Source organism: Lycium ferocissimum, chromosome 1 (genome assembly GCF_029784015.1).
Source record: "Lycium ferocissimum isolate CSIRO_LF1 chromosome 1, AGI_CSIRO_Lferr_CH_V1, whole genome shotgun sequence".
NCBI lineage: Eukaryota > Viridiplantae > Streptophyta > Magnoliopsida > Solanales > Solanaceae > Lycium > Lycium ferocissimum.
In genome coordinates, this window is record NC_081342.1 from 60,893,737 (window position 1) to 60,900,516 (window position 6,780).

Here is a 6,780-nt window from a genome sequence, read left to right on the forward strand (position 1 = left end):
TTTGTTGTCAAATTTGCTACTGCATCTGGCCTTCCAGATCTGCCAGATGATAATGCTAGGAAGGACTTGCATGACCAGTTCTTGCAGAGGATTAGATGTTTTAACAATCCACCAATTGATAATATGATGTCTGATTCCTGAATTGCCAAACCTGATGCCAAACATATGATTGAAAAATATCCAGACTCTTTGACTAATCATACTCCTTAGGAATAGGTGATCCACATCTTCTTGTTGATGACTTGAGCAACATGAACACATAGAAGGGATTTGGATCCCAAACTTGCCCATATTCTGATCTACAGTTATCCTATTCTTAAGAAGTTTCCAAAGGAAGAAAGAGATTTTGAAGGGAATTTTTTTGTGCCAAATGATTTTGTTGAAATGAGAAGAGGTATGATGATCTCTAATAATGTTCCGCACACATTTCAGGAAAATTTTCCATCTGGACTAGGGGTCCATACAGGGTGGTCCTTCAGAACAAAAGATTTTCTGGTAATTCCTTAGATGTGGTTGATAATATTGTCAGGAAGAACTTTTTTGAGTTTGGGGATATTCCATCCATCTAATGTCATATAATCAGAAACAATGCCTTTGACAGAAGTGGAAGCATTTCCATAGTTAGCTAATCTCCCTTTTCCTGTCCAGTCATCCCACCAAAAACTAGAATTGCCTTTGTTGATATTCCATAGGATCAGGTAGTCTATTTTATCTCTGATTTTCATCATTCTCCTCCAACAATGAGATTGAGTATAACTTCTTTTTCTAGCACTGGGGTGCACTCTTCTTGCATATTTGGCTTTCAGGAAATCAGACCAAAGAGAATCTTTTGTCCTAAATTGCCACCAAAATTTAGCTCCAACATTCTCGTTAATTTCATGAAGGGATTTGATACCAATGCCACTTTCAGTAGTGGTCCCGCACATTTTATGCCAAGCAACCTGATGGTGTTTAGTCTTTCCTTCATTGCTGCCCTAAAAGAAATTGGCAAACATTTTTTCCATGAGCTTAAGGATGCCTTTTGGGGGTTGACAGATAGATAATAGGTGAACTGGCATTGCTGATAAAACATGTTTGATCAATATGAATTTTCCTCCAGAAGATAGCATTTTGCAATGCCAGGTTCCAAGCTTTTTGAGAATTTCGGTAGCAGCATCTGTGAAATATTCAATCTTCTTCCTCCGCTGGAATAAAGGACATCCTAGGTATTTTATTAGAAATTCCTTCCTTTGAGCCTGCAACATATTAGATACAATATTAATTCTATTAATGGAGATGTTATCATTCATAATAAAACAACTTTTCTCCCTATTAATAAGTTGCCCAGAGTTCTTTTCATATTTTTTTAAGCAATCCATCACCAACTCAAGTGTTTGTGATCTTCCTGTATAGAAAATGATAAGATCATCAGCATAAGAAAGATGATTAATCTTAGTTCCATTAGGTTGCATATAGAAACTAATAAATCTAGGATTAGTATATAGGTTATTAAGCAGTCTAGATAATGCTTCAAAGAACAATAATAAATAAGGAAGGGGACAAAGGATCTCCCTGTTTTACTCCTCTTTGTGATTTGAAGAAACCATGTCTCTTCCCATTTATAACCACACTGTACCACATATTGGACATCAGATTCCAAATAGTGTGCACCCAAGCTTCATTGAAACCCATCTTTCTCATCACAGAACAAATAAAGTTCCATGACATCCTGTCATAAGCCTTGGTCATATCAATCTTGAATACTACATTGCCTCCCTTGTTATTCTTCTTCATGTCATGAATGATTTCTTGAGCCAACAGGACATTCTCCCCAATAGCTCTCCCTTTAACAAATCCACTCTGGTTAGGAGATATTAGTTTAGGAATAATCTTAGACAGTCTGTTGTTAAGCACCTTGGAAACAATTTTTTGTGTAACATTGCTCAGACTTATAGGTCTAAATTCAGAGAATTCCTGAGGAGATTCAACTTTAGGTAGCAATAGAATGAGGCAAGTACTGGTGAAGAATTTTGGCATCTGCTTGCCTCCAATAACTGCTTTAACCATGTTAAACATATCATCTCCCACAATTTCCCAAGCTTTTTGAAAGAAAAGCCCACTGAAACCATCAGGGCTTGGGGAACTATTGGGGCTAATGTCAATGACAGCCTTTTTGGCTTCTTGAATAGTTGGGACAACATTCAGATAATCATTGTCACTTTTAGTGATCAAATTAGGAATGTGCTTTAAAATACTTCTATCAATAATATCAATTCCTTGAGAAAATAAATTTTGGTAAAATTCAACTGCAGTTATGCCAATCTCATTATCACCCTGAATCCAATCTCCATTATGCAGAATTCTATGCATATTAAGAATGCTTCTTCTTCCTCTAACCACTGAGTGAAAGAAGCTAGTGTTTTCATCACCTTCAACTTGCCATTTCAAATTAGCCTTTTGTCTCCAAAAGGAGTCAACTTTTTTATGGTATAGGATAATATCAACTTTGGTTTTATGAAGATGCATTCTATTATTCTCAGAAGCCATACTCTGATAATTTTCTTCTTCCTGAATAACCTTTTCTTCCAGATGTTTCAAGTGAACAAATATATCACCTATGGTATTCCTGGACCATATGCTCAGAGCTCTACTAGTGTTTTTCATTTTTTGTTGAACTTCCCAGAAGATATTACCCTCAGTTTGAGTACACCAATTCTCTTTAACAATATCTAGAAAGCCATCATGGTCAGTCCAAAAATTAAGGAACCTGAAATATCTGATCATTTCATTTTGGTTGGTACCACAATTAATTAGAAGAGGACGGTGATCAGAGCTGATCCTAGGCATGTGAATGACATTAGAAATAGGGAAAACGTCATTCCAATTGTCATTTACCACCATCCTGTCTAATCTTTTCCAGATAACATTTTCTTCTTTTCTTTCATTGCACCAAGTAAACCTGCTTCCAGAGAAGCCAATATCATTAAGACCACAGTTTTGTAGGCATTCCATGAATGGAATGATTTTGTTGAGTCTATGAGGTATTCCTCCCATTTTCTCCTCAGTAGACAGAATGCTATTGAAATCTCCACAAACAGCCCAAGGAGCATTAATGATATGAGCAGTATTCCTCATATAGGCCCATAAATCTTCTCTCCCAGCAGTTTTGGATTTAGCATAAACTATAGAAATAAAACATTCTATGTCATTGTCCATAAACTTACAGGTGACCATTTGATCATAGCTAGTCCAAACTGAACATTTCAGAGAAGAATCCCAGAACACCCAGATCTTGTTGCTACAATTTACATGACAACCCTGCATACCAAGTATGACTTTATATCTATCAATGTTGATTTCTTTTATAAAAGGTTCCTGAATAACTACCAAAGAAATTCTATGTTGTAAAATCATGTGTTTTAGCCTTTCAGTGGAGGCTTGAGATTTCATTCCTCTAATGTTCCAATTGAGAATATTAATCATTAAGACCAGTAGAGGATGGTTTTTGTAAATTCAACTTTTGGCCTCTTATGATAGGAGCTTCTCTGATTGCCCATGCTTGTGTTTGTGATTCTTCTTAGGTGACTGATTCCCTTGCTCGATATCTTTGGGATTTTTTTGATGATTGGCTTTATTGGCACTAAATCCCACCACTGTTTGTATAAGATTTTCTACTTCCTCATCTGATGAATCTTCTGACTCTTCTTCTTCTGAGGAGCTAGCATCTGCCCATTCATCACTGGATTCCTTATCATGATCTTGTCCTTTTTCATGTTGAGCTTTCTCCTTTCCCCTGTCTTGATTATCAGGTTCCTTCTCCTTACTCAATTCTTCAAAGTTGTTCTGAATCATAGGAATGTCAGGCTCTGAAGGTTTTTGTGTTTGTTGTTTCCTTGTTTGTCCTCATGAGATTTTGTGTGAGCCTTCTTGCTTCTGCTACCTTTCCTTCCTTTGACTTCTTGCCAATCATCACCAAATATGTCAACCTGCAGTTCATTATGATCTTTGATAAGAAATACCTGCATCTGAGATTTAGGCTCATTGTCATTAATTTCAGTAGGTATTATCTGAGCATTATCATCATCATTTTGTGTCTCATTTTGGTTAACACATTTGGACTTGATATTAGTGTCCTGGACAATCTCAACATGTTCCACGGTAATCCCTTGATCATTTATATCATCCATCTCTTTGAGATTATTGTTGATCATGGTATACTCAATATCATTGTTTTCTTTTTCCTTGGTATCATCAATGCTGATAACATGATCTTCTTTGTCAACATTATTGGTTTCATTGACATCCCTCTCCTTAGAGACTACTTTTTCATTGGTAGGCATAGGTTTGTCTTTACCAAACAAAGATCCTGTAGGCTTGTATACAATTTTTGGGGGTTCACTTTGTCCCTTTTTGTTAGTTCTAGGAACATTCTAGTTTTTCTTTGCATCTCTACCCCTTTCATTCTTTTGTGGAATGGAAACTTGTTTTTTGGGCTCATCTTTTTTAGGTTCAACCTCCACCTGTTTTTTATTGTGTTCATTTTTCCTCGCAACTTCCTTTTTTTCCTCTCAGCTTCCTTTTTTTCCTCCTGCATCCTCTTTTCAAGTACCCTACAATTTGCTAAATTGTGTCCCAACCTCCGACAATGTTTGCAATACTTAGGAATATTTTCATATTCAATTCTCTGGACAAATCCTTTGAGAGGAGAGTCCTCATCTTCATCCCCAATCCAAACATTATGAATCAAAGGCTTTAGAAGATCAATTTCAATTCAAACCTTTGCCTTGCTAGGTCTATTTTGACTTTTAGTAGCTAAGTCCAATTCAAGAGGAATACCAGCATCACTTATAATTTGTTTAATATAATGCCAGTTATGCAAGTGAAATGGCAAACCTGGAAGTAGAGCCCAGACTGGGACAGTTGGTAAATCTTCTTCAGGTTTAAAGTTCGGAGTTCGTTTTTGGAGCCACATTTGAAGATCATCAATTTCAATCATCCTCTTATATAGCACCATATTGAAGTCTTCCTCGCAAGTGAAGTTCAAGAACACATTGAAATTGTCGAATACACCTATCTTGACATTTCCTTTTAGCGAGAATTTTTCAGAGAATCTAGAGCGGAGAACATCAATTTGGGGTCGAGTCTTGATGAATCTGCCCACTAGTGTTCTCCTACATTGATACGCCATCTTGCCATAAAATTCCCTAGATTTGAAGATCACCGTATGCATCCCATTATGGTTAGTTCTCCTTGCTATTGCAGGTTGTTCACGATGGGTTTGATTAACAGAGGAGTTGGAGGGATCGGTTACCGAAGTGGCATAAGAGATACCTACTTTTTCAATTGCTTGAGGGTTCGAAGTCGCCACAGTTGGGGCATCAATAATATCATCTCCACTCACTGGAGGGACGCCTATCGGCGGCCCCATGGTCAGGAGCGTGAGACTCAAACGCAGGTGTTTAGAGAGCCGTTATGTTGAAGAGAGAGAAGAGAGAAAATAGCCGTTTTTTTCTTTATCAGTTTGAATTTAAGTTTATCTATTTATTTTCCTTCATGGTAATCTTTATATGATATATGAATGTTATGGGCTTTCTTTACAAAATTGAAAAAAAAAAAAAAAAAAACTTCTCTGTTAATACATGGAAAAATCATTTTTAATGATATAGAAGGAATGCCATAGACCCACTGGCGCCCTTGAGCAAGTACTTCTCAAACGCTTCCAACAAAATTAACATATTCCCACCTTTAATTTGCTTAATGGAATGCCAACTCTATTTGAAAGCTTACTCAATTTGTCAATCTCATAGTCATATAAAAGAGGGGGATTGTGGTAGATTGAGAATTACACAAACCAGTTACTAATTAATTTGAATTTTCACAATATTAAAATGTATGGGACGTGCTCATTATGTTTGGCAATTAAAGGAAACTTTATTCATTACCAATGACCTTACCTCTATATATTTCATCCCCAGATGTCATGTTGAGAGAACTAAAAACACACTAAGAGAAAACATCAAATAATTACAAAAATAAATATATTTACAAAAAAAACTTGTAAAGATAAAAGCAAAAGTCTAATCTAGAAAAATAGCTAATTTCTAAGTCCCTGGCAACGGTGCCAAAAACTTGTTGCTTCCAAACGCACACGCAATTATACGCTGTCGTACAAGTAATATATGATTAAAGTCCATAAATCGTACTCACAGGGACTTATGATTAACTATTTACTAAATTAAACTAATGCTAATTATCTAAAAAAGAAATAAAATCCAAAGTTATATTTATAAACTAACTAAAAATAAAAGAAAGCAAATAATGAACTTCAACCAAGAAAGAGCAGATTTTTATCGTAGAAACAAATCTAGGGCTATGACTACTAACAATCCAGTTGAGTCTTCTAATTGTACATCTATTTTTTTTTCCTGGATTACTAGTTGACGGGTTAATTATTGCTTTATGAGTATCTTCTGAGTTGCTCACAAGCCTGTAGATGTTACTCTAACACCTATATTCCTATGGTCATCAGAAAATAACAAGAATACATTTATAGCTCCGTATTCAACTAAGCAAGGCTAAAGGGTATATTTTTATCCTCATTAGCGAAATGATTATTCGAACAAGCTCTATTTATTCTTGTTATGCATGCAAATTCCCTATCCCTAGTTCAATTCACACACCACAGATAGTGTTCAACTATTGGCCAGATAATCAAATAATTAAGACCAAGAATAAATAAATAACCCAAAGATGGAAAACCAATAAATGTAAACGATAATCAAACATCAACTTTCATGTTTG